The sequence below is a fragment of the Micromys minutus genome, assembly GCF_963924665.1.
Source record: "Micromys minutus genome assembly, chromosome: 4".
Taxonomy (NCBI): domain Eukaryota; kingdom Metazoa; phylum Chordata; class Mammalia; order Rodentia; family Muridae; genus Micromys; species Micromys minutus.
In genome coordinates this window covers 15249624-15269308 of record NC_137973.1, presented here as the reverse complement: position 1 = coordinate 15269308, position 19685 = coordinate 15249624, and positions in this window count along the sequence as shown.

Genomic DNA, 19685 nt, shown 5'->3' with positions numbered 1-19685 from the left:
ATTAAGCATATTGAGCTTAACTAAAATTATTTCCTCCTCAAGTAAATAATTTAAAGTAGTTATTTAACAATGAATGCTTGGAAAAATATAGATAGAATTAAAATTTATTTTTTTAATTTAGAGCATTGGATTAGAAATAGAAAAAAAGATATATATTAAGTACATAAAAACAAAGAAAAGTAGATACTTTGATAAATGATGGATAGATAGGTAGATTAATACTGAGTGAATAATATATAAGATAAATGATAGCTAATAGAAAAGATATGATGGATTTACCAGTTCATAGAAATATTTACTTATATCTATCTCAATAAATAGGTCTCAGTAGATGATAGATATGGATAGATAGACAAAATCAAAGTCTCTAATAAATGATAGATAGTTTGTTCACTTGGAACTATTGCTGCCCATGTGTTTACACTGGCTATAATCCTTAATTTTTTAAAAAATTATTTAAATTTTTCTTTACACTTCAGAGTTTCTCCCCTGGTTTACCCTCTGACTTCTCCCAATCCCATACTTCCTCCCCACATTCCTGTCTCCAGGAGGTTGTCTGCACCCTTACCGCCTACCCTCCAATTCCCTAACCCTCCCACCCCCACCACCTACAGCCCAGCCACAGCCACCCATACCCTACCCCATCAGACCTCTAACCACCCTGAGGCCTTCACTTTTTTGAGGGTTACATGCATCTTCTAAAACTATACTGACTCAATCCTCTGCTATATATGTGTTGGGGTCTCATATCAGCTAGCGTATCTGCCTGGTTGGTGATCCAGTGTCTGAGAGTTCTTCTAGGTCCAGTTTAATTGAGACTGCTGGTCCTCTTACAGGGGCCCCTCCTTCTCAGCTTCTTCCAGCTTTCCCCTAATTTACACAGAAGGATCAGCAGCTTCTGTTGATCGCTTTGGTGCCAATATCTGCATTTGACTCTTTCAGCTACTTGTTGGATCTTTTGGAGGATAGTAATGATAAGTCCCTTTTTGTGAGTGTTCCATAGACTCAGTAATAGTGCTGGTCCTTGATGCCTCCCCATGAGCTGCAACCCACATTGGCACTGTCAGGGGACCTCCTTTTCCTCAGGATGTTCCCCATTTCTGCCCTAAAGATTTCTTCAGATCAGAACAAATATGGGTCAGAGTTTTGATTGTGTGATGGCAATCCCATCCTTCACTTGATTTCTTGTCTTTAAGCTGGAAGTGGAATCTACAAGTTCTCTATCCCCACCATAGGACATTTTGTCTAAGGTCCCTCCCTTTGAACCCTGACAGTTTCTTACATTCCAGATCTCTGGTACTTTATGGAGGGACCCCACCAACTACTTCCATAGGTTGCCTGTTTCCATTCTTTCTGTTGACTCTCAGGGCTTCAGTCCTTTGCTCCCACCCAATACCAGATCACCCCCCCCATCTTCTTTCAAACCTAAGTCCCTCCATCCCTCCTTCTTTTATTTATTTATTTTTTCTCTCCCAAATTGGATTGAGACATGCTCATTTGGGCCCTTGTGCTTGTTGATCTTTTTGAGTTCTGTGGATTATATCTTAGATATTCTGTACTTTCTTTCGCTAATATCCACATATTAGTGAGTACATATATTTTGGGTCTTAGGTACCTCACTCTGGATGATAACTCCCAGTTTCATCCATTTGCCTGCAAAGCTTAGGATGCTCTGGTTATTTAACTGAATAATATTCCATTGTATAAATAAACTCCATTCTTTGTATCTATTCTTCTGATGTGGGACATCTGGCTTATTTCCAACTTCTGTCTATCACAAACAAGGCCATTATGAACATAGTAAAATATATACCCATGTGGCCAGGTAGTGCATCTTTTGCGTATATTCCTAAGAATGGTAATGCCTGCTCATTAGGTAGTTCTAATTTCAATTTACAAAGGAACCTCCATATTGATATCCAGAGTGGTTGCATCAGTTTGCAATCCCACCAGCAATGGGAAGTGTTCCGCTTTCTCCACATCTTTGCCGAAATATTTTGTTACCTGAGGTTTTGGTCCTAGTCATTCTGATTTGTGTAAAGTGGAATCTCAGAGTTGTTTTGATTTGTATTTCTCTGATCACTAAGAACTTTGAACATTTTTTAGGTGATTCTTTTTTCTCTGTTGTGAATGATTTGTTTAGTTCTATATCTTGGGTTGTTTAGATGTTTGGTGGTAGCTTATTGAATTTATTTATATATTTTGGATACTAGCCCACAAAAATATGGATGATATTTTACCAATCTTTAGGTTGTCAATTTATCCTGTTGACTATGTGCTTTGCCTTACAGAACATTTCCAGTTTCATGAGGTTTCATTTATCAATTCTTAATCTTAGAGCATGAGCCATTGGGGTTCTGTTTAGGAAACCCCAACCCCACCCTGTGCCAATTAGTTCAAGAGTTTTTTTCCTACTTTTATTTTTATTAGATTCAGTATATCTGGTTTTATGTTTCAGTTCCTAGAACTATTTGGACTTGAGCTTTGTGCAAGGGGACAAATATGGGTTTGTTTCATATATATATATATATATATATATATATATATATATATATATATATATATATATATATATATGAAATATATATATATATAAACTGCCAGTTATACCTGCACAATTTATTGAAGATGCTTTTATTTTTCCATTGTGTATTTTTGAATACTTTGTCAAAAATCAAGTGTGCATAAGTGTGCAGTTTAATTTCTGGGTCTTCAGCTCTATCCTCTTGATCAACATTTGTCTGTCTCTGTACCAATAGCATGCAGTTTTTATCACTATTGCTCTGTAGTAGAGCTTGAGTTCAAGTGATGATGATTTCCGCAGCAGTTCTTTTATCGTTTGAAATTGTTTTCACAATTCTGTGTTTTTTGCCTTTCCAAATGAATTTGAGAATTGTTTTGTTCATGTCTTTGAAGAATTGTTTTGGGATGTTGATGAAGATGGCATCCCACCAAGGCAATCTACAGATTCAATGCAATTTCTTTGAATTTTTAATAGCTCAACCATGAACAAGATATAGTTAGTTTCTCGAAACTACTCTTTTCTTTCATGGAAACAACTTATTTATAATATTTATTCATATAATTGGGAAACTATGTCTAATCAATATTTTTCTCAGAAGTGTGTAAGAGATGCTTGTTAATTATAGTTATTCATTTTATTATTTTTAATCGTTATATTTTCAAATTGTTTAATTATTTATGATTAGTGTTTACTTTGTAATTCAAGAACATTTTCTTATATTTAGTGCAGCCAAATATTTTCAGATATTTTCTGTTGCTACTGAAAAAATAAAAATATTTGAATATCAAAAACCATTTTACTTGTTAAATTTTGAAACATATCACAAGTATAACTATATATACATGTTCAAGTGCACTTTTGGTATTTTGCAGCAAGTTATTTTTTCATTTTGAGGTTGGTTATTCATATTTTTATCTTAATTTTTTAATGTCATGATAAAAAGCACATATCAGAACATAATGTGCTAGTTTTCTATAACCTAATATTAGTATTACTTGCTAAAAAGAAAAGAAGGAAAGTTTAGTATAAAATTCATGACTGCATTTTGAAATAAGTTTAATATCTATTATATTAAAAATATCTAATACCCATGTTGTAATTGTGGTTTTATGAATACCTTCTTAAAGCATGTAATTTTTAATGCAACTCTGGTATATAAAATTATAATTAAAATTTATTAAAAATTTCAAAAAATTTTTGTAATTTTTATAACCTTGTTCTAGGTATCTTAAACTTATGAAAAACATTAAAAAGGACAGGCCATTTGAATTTTTGCTAGGAGGGAATTCTGATTCTAATAGTGCCTTACTGAGCATCTTGGAGGACAATTTAAGACACAGTACTTTTATGAAAGGAGAAACTGGAATGCATTATGACTGGTTCTGACCTCAAAGATCATCCTAATGTTTAAATATATAGATCACAATTTTACCATATAAATGACGACCCCTTCTGATGATAACTTCATAGATTAGAACTAATTTCTATAAATGGTATTTTGTCTGAATTTTCTTAAACATTCATGGCATGATTGTCACAACTATATTGTCTATACTATTTCCCAGTCCCAATATTGACAGCCAATCATTCAAATTCCATATTTGTTTTAGTCCCTCCGTGAATGCCAAATAAGGAATCAGAAGTAAAACTCATGGACAAATGATCCAAAATGGCTTACTTTTCAAGTTTGCTTGGATTTCTTTCTCATACAATATAGACATGCCTGCCCAGATACAGCACAGACAACATTGAGCTAAGACATCTAAAATCAATTATAATAAAAAAATATTCATGGGACAGGTACACCCATAGTCCACTCTGATTGAAATATTGTGTCTACAGTTTGTGTCAAATTGACAAAAAATTGAGCAGATAAGTATTTTTAAGTTTGTTGTTATATTTTATCTTCCCCCTTTCGGTTTTAATCATTTCACTGGTATATATTTCTTCCGTTGTTAAAGTTATAATTTCCTTTGGAAGTTTCTCTCATTTAGCTTACTTACCGAGGATATAAGGAAAAACAATAAAAATGATTCAATATAAGCAGATGTTTCTATTATACATAAGAAAGTGTTTTACATGTTCGATCTTAGTTGTTACGATTAAAAAGCAATCAACTGCAAAGGTAGAATGTCAAATGAAGGGATTAGTGAGACTCATTGGGTAAGAGCACTCTGTGCAATTATAAAGCATGCAATTCAGAATCAGTCACTGATAACTATAACTCCAGCTATTAGGGTTGTGACATTCTCTTCAGGCTTGTTGTGTGTATAGGTGTGCATAAACTCACCCAGTCTCATAAGCATGAACATACACAAAAATGGGTATCACAAAAATAAAAGAATTCTGTTTGGAGACCTAAGGTTTTAACTCTTAAATTTCTGATGGCAAGTACATTTGAATTCTTCAGTAAAAAATATGTCATAATAATAAAAGTTATATCATTAGAATGCATTAGAAGCTTAATCCTAGGTATATGAAAGATTCCATGATGTCAGCTTTTGATAATATGGGATTATTCAAATGGGAAAAAATTTCCCTATGTTTTGAGATTTTCCATGGAAGGAAGACTAAGAGTGGTTGCTTGTTTTTACATGTGAGAAATGTGAGAGATTTACACAGATGATGTGGTAACGGCAGTAAGATTATTAGTCAGTACAATATGGGCTAGAATGTTTACAGCTGTCTGTAAAAAGCTTAGTAAGATTTTCAGGTCAGTTTTTGATCTTTCTGGGAAATCTTTAAACGGTAATAAAATTCACATATTCATAGGCTTGCACACAGTGCCAGCTCATATTTTGCAAAGGATATAATAGAACTCTTTTTCAGAAATTGGAAAATAACTTACTGAAAGATCAAGTTTTCATGTCAGTCCTTACATGCCATAGTCAAGCTATCAATCAGTATCTAGGAGTACAAAGTAATTACTGAGAAGAAAGCTTTGTGAGGGGATACATTTCTTTGAGTTTCAGTTCAATACACTCTAGTGAGAGAATCCGTTCAAAACTCCAAGCAAGTTATAACATATATATGCTCAAATCATTTATTTTTTGAACTTTATATAAGTAATTTATTTTAGCAATTTGGTCGATTTCACCACTACTGGTGTTAGTACAATGGCTACTTATTAATAAAAGCTTGGTTCCATTCCAAATATGAACTATTCACTAACTGACAAAGATCTATGTGGTTAGAATCCTGGCTTAAGGTGCTGCTACATTTTAAAATTCTGGAAAATAAATCCATTTTGACTCATAAGAGCTTTGTGTTTGTCTGTTAAAAGGAAATAATATCTATATTTAGTTATCTAAGCACCTAATTTACATAACAGACCATAGAGTTAAAATGCCTACATTCTGAATAAAAAGGCATTGCAGGTTTTTTTTTTTTTTTTTTTTTTTTTTTTTTTTTTTTTTTACATTGAAATATTTCATCATGCAGGAAATTTTTCAAGGTTGTTCTTCCAAAGGAGTGGTTTTTAACCTGTGGGTCACTACCTCTTTGGGATTATCTATGGAATGCATCACAGGGGTCACCTAAGACCATGTAACATACATGTATTTACATTATGATTGGTAACATAATTACAGCTATGATTGTGTCATCACCACAACATGAGGAACTATATTAGAAGGTCACATCATTAGCAAGGTTAAGAATCACTGTTCTAAAGGGAGGTAAAATGTTAGTAGTTAAGCCTCAGGATATTCTAAAGGAGTTTTTGACATTCAGTAATGAAGCAAGTCACAAGCCTCAAAAAAGACCCAGAAGCTGGTGAGACACACTAGGCCTTTATTCTACAAGCTTATATTAACCATAAGGACTGCTTATTAAGCTCTCAGGCTACCTGTGATTAATGGAAAGGTAAAGAGAAACAAAACTTTTTACAAAGGATCCCATTATCTGAGGGAGGTTCCAACCCAGTGCACAGTCTGAAGGTTGTCCAGGGAGCTCCAAGTTTTCAGCTTTCATGAGCTGCCACTGGTGTTGTGGGCTTGTTGGGATTCATATTGCCTTGAGTCCTTTCTGTTCCCATAAGCCACCTCCTATTCATCTTCCCATACGGGACTCCAGCACACTCACACAATATACGTTCATGGCCGCTACTCTCACCTTTGCTCACTATGTTAGCTGCACATTTCTATTTGTCTCACTAGAAAGCATGGTGCACACACACGTGCTAACGTATCCACTATACTAATTTTGAAGCCATATTCTAAGTGATAGTAGGATTATATGATGAGTACATAAAAATTATCATAAAAATGATCAAAATATTCTCTCCCAGTCCTTTGCAGGCTGCATTGTTGTTGTTTATGGTCACTGTACTGAGAAATCAGAAATTCCTCTTACTGTTCTAGTGGTAAATTTGCAGGAGCTTCACCCCTGACAGACATCTACCACATCTGTGTTACTCAGCATTCCACTCTTCTCTGCACTCAAGCTTTTGATATTACAAAAGAATGAAGCCACATGGCACTTAAGTTCTCTTGTGCTTTGCCTATTTAACGTAATGACCATAATTTCTTCCATGTTTTATAATAGAAGATTTTTTTTTCTTTTTAGTGAATGACTATTAAGTTTACTGTAGGTATAGATTACATATATCCATTTACCACCAGAATTACAGAGGTATTCACCAGACTCAAATAATAAACAGCATACTATTGGATGAAACCCCACTAACAGTGAGTTTGAATATATACATATTGCTTCCAATAAATTTAATTTTTCTAACAAAAGAAACTTTATTGTAGAGGATACAATCTGGTAGCTTTGGTGCCAGAGTTTTGTGTCAGTCTATCTCAGAATTGGCTCAGAGTACTTCTATATCAATACCTTTCTATTAAGCACTTACTTTGTAGCTCACCAGAATAACTGTTGGCTTCAGGAGGACACCGTATTGCTTTCAACGTCTAATGTTTTATTATATATATATATATATATATATATATATATATACATTAAATATGCTTTACTTTACATGCAAAATATAAAATGTATATAAGCTAATAGACATTCCTGTGATGTTTTCTTAATACATAGTGAGTGTAATTTAGTATGGTGTGTTAGTCAGGAGGAAGTACAGTTTAGTATTTTTTATCTTTTTTTCTGCTATAGAAGCATGTTTGTATTTCTTAATGTTCAGAATAGCATTTTATTATATGCATTTTCTTATTTATCCCAGTTGTATCATTCTTTGATGAGTTTTTTGCAGGTCATGTGCTCTATGGGCACTTCAGTATTAACCCCAAACAAATAATTTTTTTTTCTGGAAACAATATCACCAGAATAAAACTAATCTAACATAAAGAAAATATCCAGCATGTGGGCAGGGTAACATATGTGTGATATCATTCTCTCCCTCCCTCCCTTTCTTTCTCTTTCTCTTGTCTGCCTCTTTCGGTCTGTCTTGGTCTCTGTCTCTGTCTCTGTCTCTGTCTGTCTGTCTGTCTCTCTCTCTTTCTCTCTCTCTCTCTCTCTCTCTCTCTCTCTCTCTCTCTCACTCTCTCTCTCACACACACACACACACACACACACACACACACACAGAGACACGCATGCTGATACATGGTGGTGATCAAATTTTGTCCAGTATATTTAGACTGGACAAATTTTTCTTCAGAATATTGTTTACACTTCTAACATTGCAGAGATGATTTTGTGTGTGTACCAGTGTGTGTGTATGAAATATATATATATATATATATATATATATATATATATATATATATATATATATATATGTATTCAATTGTTTCCCCTATTTTATCACATTCCAAGCCCCTTTCTTTTTCTAATATTAAAAGCACCAAGCTTAAATATCAAAGTAAACAAGTGTTCTCCTATATACAAGACAAGAAGAAATCTGATTCAATATTGAGAAACAGAGAAAGAAGCATCCTCAGATAAATCATTTATTCAAGCAATGTTTATTTCAGTTAGGTTTCAGCTCCAGGAACTTTGAGTTGTAACTTAGAATAGAGCTTCTGAAAAAAGATTAAAGTTCTGAGACACATGATGCAGTTCATCTGCAAACAGATCCACCGGTTACTGATCTAGAGCAGGAAGCTGGAGCCAGACTCAGTCTCACTCCAGGCAGATGAATCCTTTGTTTCACATCCTACTATTTGAGGGGTGGGGATTGGACTATCACTCAGCAACATTCAAAACTGCTTATGAGCTCACCCGAGGTGTGGAGAGTGGTGAAATCTGGTACCGACTCTCATTTCTAAAACTCAATTTTCCCTGGAGTCACAACAAGCTTCATAGAGTGTCTCAGCTGCTGCACTTCCATGCCACCTTAAGGGGAGTTGCCCTGCTGTTTCAGATAAGCTTGAGCTGACTGCCTATGAAAGGAAGGAGGTTTGGAATAGCTGTATTTTATCCCAAGCTTAGGAATTCACAGTACAGATCTTAGCTGCCTGCCTTGGTCAGATTGTCTTCTTACACACTCTTTTCAATCATGGTTAGCTTCAATATAAAGAGAATTACAAGAGCAGGCTAGCTGTTACAGGATGGATGGGCTCAGTAACACGAGTGTACTGCTGTTGTTCTTTATTTGCTGTGGAGTCCAGGCCTGCCGAAGGACTTTTGTTTGGAATCATGTGGTGGATTCAATGCCCTTTGGCCCCTGTGACAGTTCTTGAAACATAACTGTCAGGGGCTCGGAAGGTGGAGCCATGCTTTGATTTTTATGTGCACGAACCCTCTTCAGCAGGGCAGGATGGCCAGTCCTTCAGATGACTAGAGTGAATTCATCAGCTCAGTAAGAGCGTAGGCTTTTGGAAAGTTTGTCATTTGGCAACCAGAAAGAGCAAATGTATGATGTTAGTTAACACCTCCTGTTATGTGCCCTGTCTACAGGCCACTAGGCAGGACCTACATTATGGCTGGCTGATGTGCTTACTGATTCATGCTCTGCTGACATTGCTCACTGGTAAGTAATATTTTTTTCGTTTTTATTTAATATACTCTATATTTACATTTCAAATGTTATCACCTTCTCCCCACTCCCATCCTCCTCCCCTTGCTTCTGTGAAGCTGTGTCCTGTCCCAACCTCCTACTCTCACCTTAGTGCCTTAGTGTTCCCCTACACTGGGAAAACACACCTTCACTGGAGACTGGAGCAAAGACCTCTCTTCCCATTGATACCATACAATGCTATGCTCTGGTGCATATGAACCTGGAGCACTGCATCTCTCCATGTGTGCTCATTGGTTGGTGTGTTGGTCCCTGGGATCTCTGCAGTGTTTGTTTGTTTGATAATATTGTTCTTCCATGGGGGTGCAAATCCTTTCAGCTCCTTCAGTTCTTTCTCTAGCTCCTTCATTTTTGTCCCTGTGTTCAGTCTGATGTTTAGCTTTGAGCATCCTCAGCTGTATCTCTATTGCTCTAAAAGAGCCTCTGAGGAGGCATCTTATCACTTGACTGTCAGTAAGCACTTCTTGACATCAGCAATAATGTTTGGGTTTGGTGGTTGCGTATGGGATGGAACCCTACTTGAGGTAGCCTCTGAATGATCTTTTCTTCAATCCTTGCTCCTCTATTTGTCCCTTTATTTTCTCCAGTGAGTAATTTGGAATCCCTTCTAAGAAGGACTGAGGCATCCACTTTCTGGCCTTCCTTTTTTGTGGTTAATAAGGTCTGTGAATAATTTCTTGGATATTCTGAGATTTTTGGGCTAGTATCTTCTTATAAGAGAGTGCATATAATGTATGTTCTTTTGTGTCTGGGTTACCTCCCTAAGGATGAGAGCTTCTAGTTCCATCCATTTTCCTAAAAAAATTATAAAGTAATTGTTTTTTAATGGCAGAATAGGACTTCACTATGTAAATGTACATTTTCTGTATACATTCCACTATTGAAGGACATCTAACATTTTTTTTTCATTTTCTGGTTATTATAAATAAGGCTGCTATGAACATAGTGGAATGTGTTCTTGTTATATTTTGAAGCTGTCTTTAGGGTATATGCCCAGCAGTTGTATAGCGGGGTCCTCACGTACTATTATGTCAAAATTTCTGAGAATATCACTACTTGCAGATAGTATGATAGCATACTTAAGTGACCTCAAAAATTCTACCAGAGAACTCCTACAGTTAAGAAACAATATCAGCCAAGTGGCTGGATATAAAATTAACTCAAACTAATCAGTAGCCTTCCTCTACTCAAATAATAAACAGGCTGAGAAAGAAACTAAGAATTGACACTCTTAGAAGTAGTTTCAAATAATATAAAATAGCTCGGTGTGACTCTAACAATGTAAGAGAAAAATCTATGTGACAAAATCATCAAGTCTCTAAAGAAAAAAATTAAAGAAAATATCAGAAGATGGAAATATTGCCCATGCTCATGTAGTGGATGAATTAATATAGTGAAAATGGCCATCTTTCCAAAAGCAATCTATATATTCAATGCAATCCCAATCAAAACTCCAACTCAGTTCTTCATAGAGTTAGAAAGAACAATTTTTAAATCATTTGGAATAAGAAAAAACCCAGGATAGTAAAAACTATCTCAACAATAAAAAAACTTCCGGGGGTATCACCATCTGTGACATCAAGCTGTATTACAGACCAAGTGAGATAAAAAACTGCATTGTAGTGGTGCATAGACAGGCTGGTAGATCAATGGAAAAGAATCAAAGACCCAGAAATAAACTCACACACCTATGTTCACTTGATCTTTGACACGGGAGCTAAAAATATTCAATGGGAAAGGACAGCCTCTTCAAAAATGGTGCTGGTTCAACTGGCAGTCAACATGCAGAAGAATGCAAATTGATCAATTCCTACCTCTTTGTACAAAGCTCAAGTGCAAGTGGATCAAAGATTTCCACATAAAACCAGGAAAACTGAAACTAACAGTAGAGAAATTGGGAAAGAGCTTAGAAAACATAGGCACAGGAGACATTTTCTTGAGCAAAACACAGATGGCTTGTGCTCTAAGGTCAAGAATTGACAAGTGGAACCTTATAAAATTGGAAAGTTTCTGTAAGGCAAAGGTCACTGTCAATAGGACAAAATGGCAACTAACATATTAGGCAAAGATCTTTACCAATCCTACATCGGACAGGGACTAATATTCAATATATACAAAGAACTTGTGAGTATTCTTACAGGGTGCAATTCGTTATCATTTATGATGACTCGTAAAGTCTTAGGTACAACTTTCCCAGACAAGACCTGTACAACCCACCCCCCATCTCTTTCTATGTGTGTCAGGGGGCTTGTGTGGGAGTGTGTGACTAAGTCCAGCACTAAAATCAGAGGCTGATCCAATGCCTATGAATTATTTTCACAGCACTACTTTTTGCTATCTATTCCCCCACCAAAGCAAAACAAAAATAAGACAGCACAAGAGTTCTATCTACAATGTGTCTACTTATATTCTCTCCCATTTCCGAATTTCCACCAGCCAGTTGTGTTGTTGTTGTTGTTTTTTTTTTCTTTTTGTTCTTTTTTTGTAGTTTTTGTGTTTACTCTTTAAGGGCTTCTGTTTACTTGTATTGTCCTGTATTAATTTTTTTAATCAAATATGCTTTATATTTACATTTCAGATGCTATCTCAATTCCCTGAATCCCCTTCCCCTCCTATAGCCTCCGCGAAGGCGTTCCCTCTGGACTGGTACCAGAAACAACTAAATTGTGGTGGCAGGATACTAAAGAAAAACTATTTCTCTTCCATTTTCATTCAACTGTCATATTGGATCATCCTCTATGATGCAAGAACTGAGGCTGAGAGGGAGGTGAGGCTTGGAGTCATGCTCTATAGATTGTGTTTCGAAGTTTTATGTTTCTACTTTTAAATACATCTTCTGAAACAGCAAGAAAAATTTTACTTTTAAATTTTGGTTAATTGAACTTACTTGGCACATTGTCATATGGTAAACATTTAGACTGTCAAACATATGTGCTTGCATAATTTTTCCAAGTGAATATGTTTTTGAGATTATGATATAATTACATCATTTCTCTCTTTTCTTTCTTTCAAATCCTCCAATATAGCTTTTCCTACTTTCCATCATATTTGACCACTCTTTTTTATTAAATGGTATTGCATACAGATATTGAATACACATTTTATGAATACAAATAAATTTGATTAATATGAATATATTATATACTGTATTGTATATAAAATATTCCTATATTATTAACCATAAACTGGTCATCCTGTCTAATGTTGCTGGTATCTATGTTTTTTATTGCTATTTAGCACTAGACAAACAATTGTGTTTTTCCCTGGGGAAAACCGTATTTGTGACTCCCACCTTTTTCTTTATTTATATTTAATGAAGTTTGAGGCCCTTTAGTTAGACTTTAGCCCTGTGGAACAGGAAGGCAACTGTAACTGGAATGTAAGTTGGTTATTCAATGTTAGTAATGTCATAGTTCTTGAAACAGGTCGTATAATATCTAGCTTACTTAATCAGCATAGTACATGACAAGAAACAAAATGCAGTTGTGCTTTATCCACAGACAAGTGTATTTTTCACCTGTCATCAGAAAAAAATGTTTTTGTAACAAATAGAAATCACCACAGAAACCCACAATCAAAAAACAGTGGTAGAACCCGCCTCCAGTATTTCCTATCCATTAATTACTGTATCTCCCACGGTTCATGGAAAGTTGCCGTAGAGAGAAAAGAAAATTTTAAGAGGCAGAGGACCAAAGAATTTGCTATGAGCTCGTGTCTCTCAGTAACATTATATGGTACACCCGTAACATCTTGCTATCATAACCACCTCAACAAAAGTTGAATAAAGATGACATCAAAGGACATGCACAGGTGAACAAGAAAAAAAAAATCAAAGTAAACTGAATTCTGTTGATTTAGTTTTAAGTGTGGCTTAAATTCCCTGAACTCATTTGTTCTTAATTAGTTAAAACTATTGAACAAATTTATATTTGCTTATTAATCTTTAACTCAATTTTTGCATTAAATTAGATTTTATAGGATCTGAGATTTCATAAGACGTGAAGATATCAGTGGTATTCATTGAAATATTTAGTATTCTACAGTTAAAATGTCTATATGTTATACTTTGGTCTTCTTGTACTTATTTACTTACCATTTCCCTGCCTTAACCCACAGTCTCTTACCTAACAGTACTTACAGTTTCTATTTTTATGTTTTCCTCAAGATTTTCTATATGAGAAGTAACTCAGAAAATTATATTTTGAAATTTGTCTTATTTTACTCAGTGAGTTTCTGCCCCATTCATTTTCCTGAAAAATTTCAAATGTTACTGAATCATGCATGTGTGCAGCAATTTCTCCATCCACTCACCCTGATACATGTCTGCACTTATTTCCTAATGTAAGTATTGGGGACACTCATACTAAATATAGCTGCATGTGTGTGACTATTGTATATTGCTTTTGATTCATTCAGGTATGTACCCTAAATTATTCAATGAATTTCTTATATTTTCATTCTCAGAGTGTAGTGTTTCTAGATGATCGATGTGTGGCTGTTCCTACTCTTAAATTCCATCACATTTCTTATAAATAAATTCTACAAAGTAAAATTAAGAGCCTTGCAACCTGGAGAAAGAAATATATGTTTCTTATTATTTTTAACATTCTCTTCAAATCCCTGTCTCTACATATGCAAAATGGACCTGACATTGCCAAAATAAAACACGCCAATTGTAGGTTGTATTCATTTATATATATATATATATATATATATATATATATATATATATATATATATATATATATATATATATAATAAAAGCATGTAAAAACAAAAACAACAAAAAACACAAAACAGAACATGAAGATGTCAACTTTACTGAGGAATGTAATGAGTAGTGGCTACAGGATTGATTACAAGTTAAAATTATTTACAATGCAGATTCTGTTCAACAGTTTTTAATCAAATTGTGCTGAGAAGAGTATCAGTCATATTTCATTACAAATTCAACTTATGAGGTAGCCATAAAGAAATGTTATCTCATTTTTTTCTTACTTGATTTTGCTACTAAGACGGGGAAAATATACCTATAAATTGCTAAACTTGTTATGTTCTTATAATTTTATTATTAGGCTTACTAAATTTTCTGTACTCATAAATGTTAGCTATTATACAAACATTTAAAATCATTGAAAGTCTAAATGCTTCATCAAAATTTTATATGTTGTCTATTTGCATGAGAGTGTTTTTCAAATACTTAGCAATAAAGACCAAAAAATAGCTTTTGGGTTTGAAAATTTATTTAGCAATTATGAACTTATATCAATGGTTATGCTAATGTTCAAACTATATGATATATATTCTTATTTGTTTATTCTTAACTGTAGCATAGATAACACTGAACAGTTTTTACTTCACTTTAACATATTTAACTACTTCTTTCACTGTTATTTTCTTCTTTGGTCTTACTTTTTTAACCTCTTGTCATTTGATAAAACATATATTTGAAAACAATGTCTTCAAATTCTATGGTTAAAAATTGCCCCTTTAGGCAATCTTATTTTGAATATCATTTTCATGATTGTTGTAGAGGGATTTTAGTCCAGCCACATAACTCCCAGGCAGGGTATGTCATTCAGAGATCTGCTTGGTTTGTGTCACCTTTCTAGAATATAGATATGTTCATACTATACACATATAATTCCTTGGGATGGAATAAAGACACACATTTAATCCCAAACAGTCATGATAAAATATTTTGGTAAAAGATAGCAGCCATATTTTAATATGACATCTAATATGAGTAGCAGATAATGTGAATCAGAAAAAAAGATTTGAAATAATGAGTCAAAGATACAATATGTCTTGAAAGAGCATAGGACTGGCAGCTTGAGAAAGCAGAGCACAGAGTGAAGTTCACACCGTGCAGTTGAGTTCTTTGGTGAACTCTATCAGTTTGTTCAGTTCTTCCAGGGAAGGTCATCTGAGGTAGTTACACCAGAATGTGAAAAAGTCAGAAGATTAGCACAAATTGCAAGAATGTGTTAGGGGCCAGACAGACACTAAGAGAAACTAAAAGAAGCCAATTTGAAGGAGTCAGCTTGAAGAACAGCTGAGTTGAACCAGCTATCCCAAATTCAGAAAATAACTAGAAATAGTGAGATGATACATGACTGAAGCTTGCAGAAAAAAGATTTCACAAATAAAAAATTACTTTTATTAATATTATGCTATTTAACTATATGGAAGATATATCATGAATATAAAAGTGAGTTTCAGAGAAGATGAAAAATAAGCCAGCATCTAGGTGTTGAAACCCAGATGTTACTGATTTCACAATATAGTTACACTTCACTTGAGAGAGCTATACCAAACAATGATTGTCTTGGATTGTAAGTAATGCTTGTGGATGGGGGCTAACAAGTGCAAGTGAAATAAATGAGGTTATTTCATACTTTTCTTTTAGAATGCAGCCATGTAAACAGAAGTGGGATAACATTTGAAATGTAAATAAATAAGATAACCAATTTAAAAAGAAGCTGTGTGTTCTCTTTTTATTTCTGCCTCCAAATGTTAATAAAATAGGTATTATTTGAAGGTAAAATAAATTCCTAAAACCATGAGCCATAGTAAATTAGAATTTGTATAAGACTCACTGCAGTACAGTGGCATATCTTCAGTCAAAGTATATATTGGGATACATTCATTAACCAAAATTTCTGAAATTTGAGCATGTAAAATGCAGAGATTAGGAGTTATCTCAAGGAACATATCTCTGAAATAGATATCAAGTAGATTCCATAAAAAATAATTGTCACTCACACTGAGCAATATGGGTAGTAGAGATGCATTGAAGCATTTAAAAGCTGCAGAAGTTGGTGTGACTGGTTAGAATCAAGAAGTATTTCAATCCCTGACCACTTTTCCTCAACAGAATTTTTCATGGTTAAAGAAGGATGTCATTTATTGAGAGGCATCATCAGAAAATCTAAACCAGAATAAAATATAGACACAGTTAAAAAGTTAATTATAAGTTAGAAAATAGATATATCTGATGTAATTTTCTATTTATCATACATGCAAAAGAAAAGCATTTAAGCAATAAGCACTCTAAATGGAAATTGTTTTCATGAAAAAGAGTATTACTACATTCTGAAGTTGAGTTTCTAATGAGAATAGAGAAATACTGCCATGAACTTGACAAAAGAAAGTGTTGGATCTGCTGAAACTGAGCTTACACATATTTATAAGTTACCAAACATGGCATATGGGAACAGAACTTATATCTTCTGGATGATCCTCACTCTTAATAGTTGAGTTGTCCACTCTAGTGCCAAGGTTCAAAAAATGTTTCAAATATATATGCTGTCAACAAAAATATATTCAATAAAATTCTAATGGTGTTGAATAATCTTTCCAATAAAGTGATATATAAAATTAAGAAATTAAATACTAGGGGATAAAAAAAATTACACCAGGAGACATGGTCCGACTGTGCCATGAGTGGCCAGGGCAGAGAGAGGTCTGGGCCCAGCATGTGGAAAGTGCGTAATCCTGATTGGTTCAGGAGAGCAGGAACCCTGGAATAGAGAATTTTTATATGGCCGGAGAGCCACTGCATGTGAACCAAACACTCAAGCAATTTGCCTCCTGGGACAGCAGATATCGAGAAACGCAGACCTGGTGAGACTGCGCCATGAGTGGCCAGGAAGCAGATAGGGCTAGGCCTAGCACACAGTATGTGTGGCCCTCTAGTTGGTCCAGGGGAGAAGGAACTCTGCCATAGCAACTCAGTGTCCACCCAGAAAGCCCTGGCTTGTGGATCAAAAACTCAAGCTATTTCTCATCCACAACATCAGAGATCCAGGGACACAGGCCAGGTACAGAAGAGAGACAAGAAACAATCACTAATCAACAAGACCACATATAATCACAGACAACAAGATGACAAGAGGAAAGCAAAACAACTTGCACAATGGAAACCAAGACAACCTGGTAACATCAGAACCCAGCTATCCTATCACAGCAAACAGCAGAATGCCCAACACTACAGAAAAAGACTCAGACCTGAAACCATACCTCAAGATGATGATGGAGATCTTTGAGAGGAGCGTGAATAATTCACTTAAACAAGAACAGGAGGAAAACCATAAAGAAAGAGAAGTTTTTGAAGAGGAAACAAGAAAAACACTCATAGAAATCAAAGAACTAGAAAAAAAGAGAAACAAAATGATGAAGGATTTGAAGAAGGAATTGAAAATTGAAATGAAAACAATGAAGGAAACACTAAAAGAGACAACCCTGGATGTAGAAAACCTAAAAAAGAAATTAGTACACACACATGCAAGCATCTCCAACAGACTAGAAGAGATGGAAGAGAGAATCTCAGGGGACGAAGACAACATTGAAAACATAGACAAAACAGTCAGAGAAGATGCAAAAGTCAAAAAGCTACTAACCCAATAAGTCCAGGAGATCCAGGCCTCAATGAGAAGACCAAACCTAAGGATAATAGGATTAGAAGAGGGCCAAGAATATCAACTAATAGGCACAGTAAATATCTTCAACAAAATTGTAGAATAAAACTTCCCTACCCTTAAGAATGAGATGACCATGAGAATTAAAGAAGCTTACAGAACTCCAAATAGAGTGAAACAGAAGAAAATTCCTCCTGACACATAATAGTCAAAATGCCAAGTGACCAAAGCAATGACAAAATACTAAAAGCAGTAAGGGAAAAGATCATGTAACATATAACGGCTGACCAATCAGACTCACAACCGACTTCTCAACAGAGACTATGAAAGCTAGACTATGACAGACATCATGAAGACACTAAGAGAACAAAAGTGTTGGCCCAAGCTGCTATACCCAGAAAAACTCTCAATCATCATAGATGGAGAGACCAAGATATTGCAGGACAAAACTAATTTTACATATTATCTGACCACAAATCCAGCACTACAATGAATTAGTAGAAAACCCAGTCCAAGGAGGAAAACTACAACCTAGCAAAAACAAGAAAATACCTAGGCAAAAAAACCAAAAGAAGAAAGAAAAACAGGAACAATTCTACCTCTAAAAAAAATAGACTAGATACATAAACAGAATCCAGCATTTTTCTGCAGACAGGAAACTCATCTCAGAGACAAGGACAGAAAATATCTCAGAGTAAAAGTTTGGGAAAAAGCCTTCCAAGCAAACGATTCAAAGAAACAAGCTGGAGTAGTCATTCTAATATCAAATAATGTAGATTTTCAACCAAAAGTTATCAAAAAAAAAAAAAGGAAGATCACTTTTTACTCATTACAGGGAAGAGTTTCCAGGAGGAACTCTCAATGCTTAACATATATGCTCCAGATACAAGAGCACCCATATTCATGAAAGAAATCCTACTAAGGCTAAAAAATACATTGTATTTTATACAATAATAGTAGTAGACCTCAACAACCCACTCTCAATAATATACAGATCATGGAAACAGAAACTGAACAAGAACACTGTAAAACTAGCAGAGGTTATGAACAAATTGGTATGAATAGGCATCTACAGAAATTTTCATCCTAAAACAAAATAATACACCTTTTTCTCAGTACCTCACAGCATCTTCTCCAAAACTGACCACAAAACAAGCCTCAATAGATATAAAAATATTGAAATTCTCCCATGCATCCTATCAGATCACCATGTTCTAAGGCTGGTCTTTAATAACAACGAAAATAAGAAAAAGCCCATATACACATGGAAACTAAACAATGTTCTATTAAACGATAGCATGGTCAAAGAAGAAATAAAGAAAGAAACAAAGGATTTTCTAGAATTTAATAAAAATGAAAACACAACATACCCAAATGTATGGGATGCAATGAAATCAGTACTGAGAGGAAAATGCATAGCTCTGAGTGCTTCCAAAAAGAAACTGAAGCATAGACCCACAACTTGACAGCATAGTTGAAAGCTCTAGAACAAAAGGAAGCAGATACACACAAGAGGAGTAGATGGCAAGAAATGATCAAACTCAAAACAGAAATTGACCAAATAAAAACAAAAAGAACCATTCAAAGAATCAACAAAACCAAGAGCTGGTTCTTTGAGAAAATTAACAAGATTGAAAAACCCTTAGCCAGATTAACTGGAGGGCAAAGTGAGAGTATCCAAATTAACAAAATCAGAAAGAAAAGCAGAGACATAACAACTGAAACTGAGGAAATTCAAGAAATCATCAGATCCTAC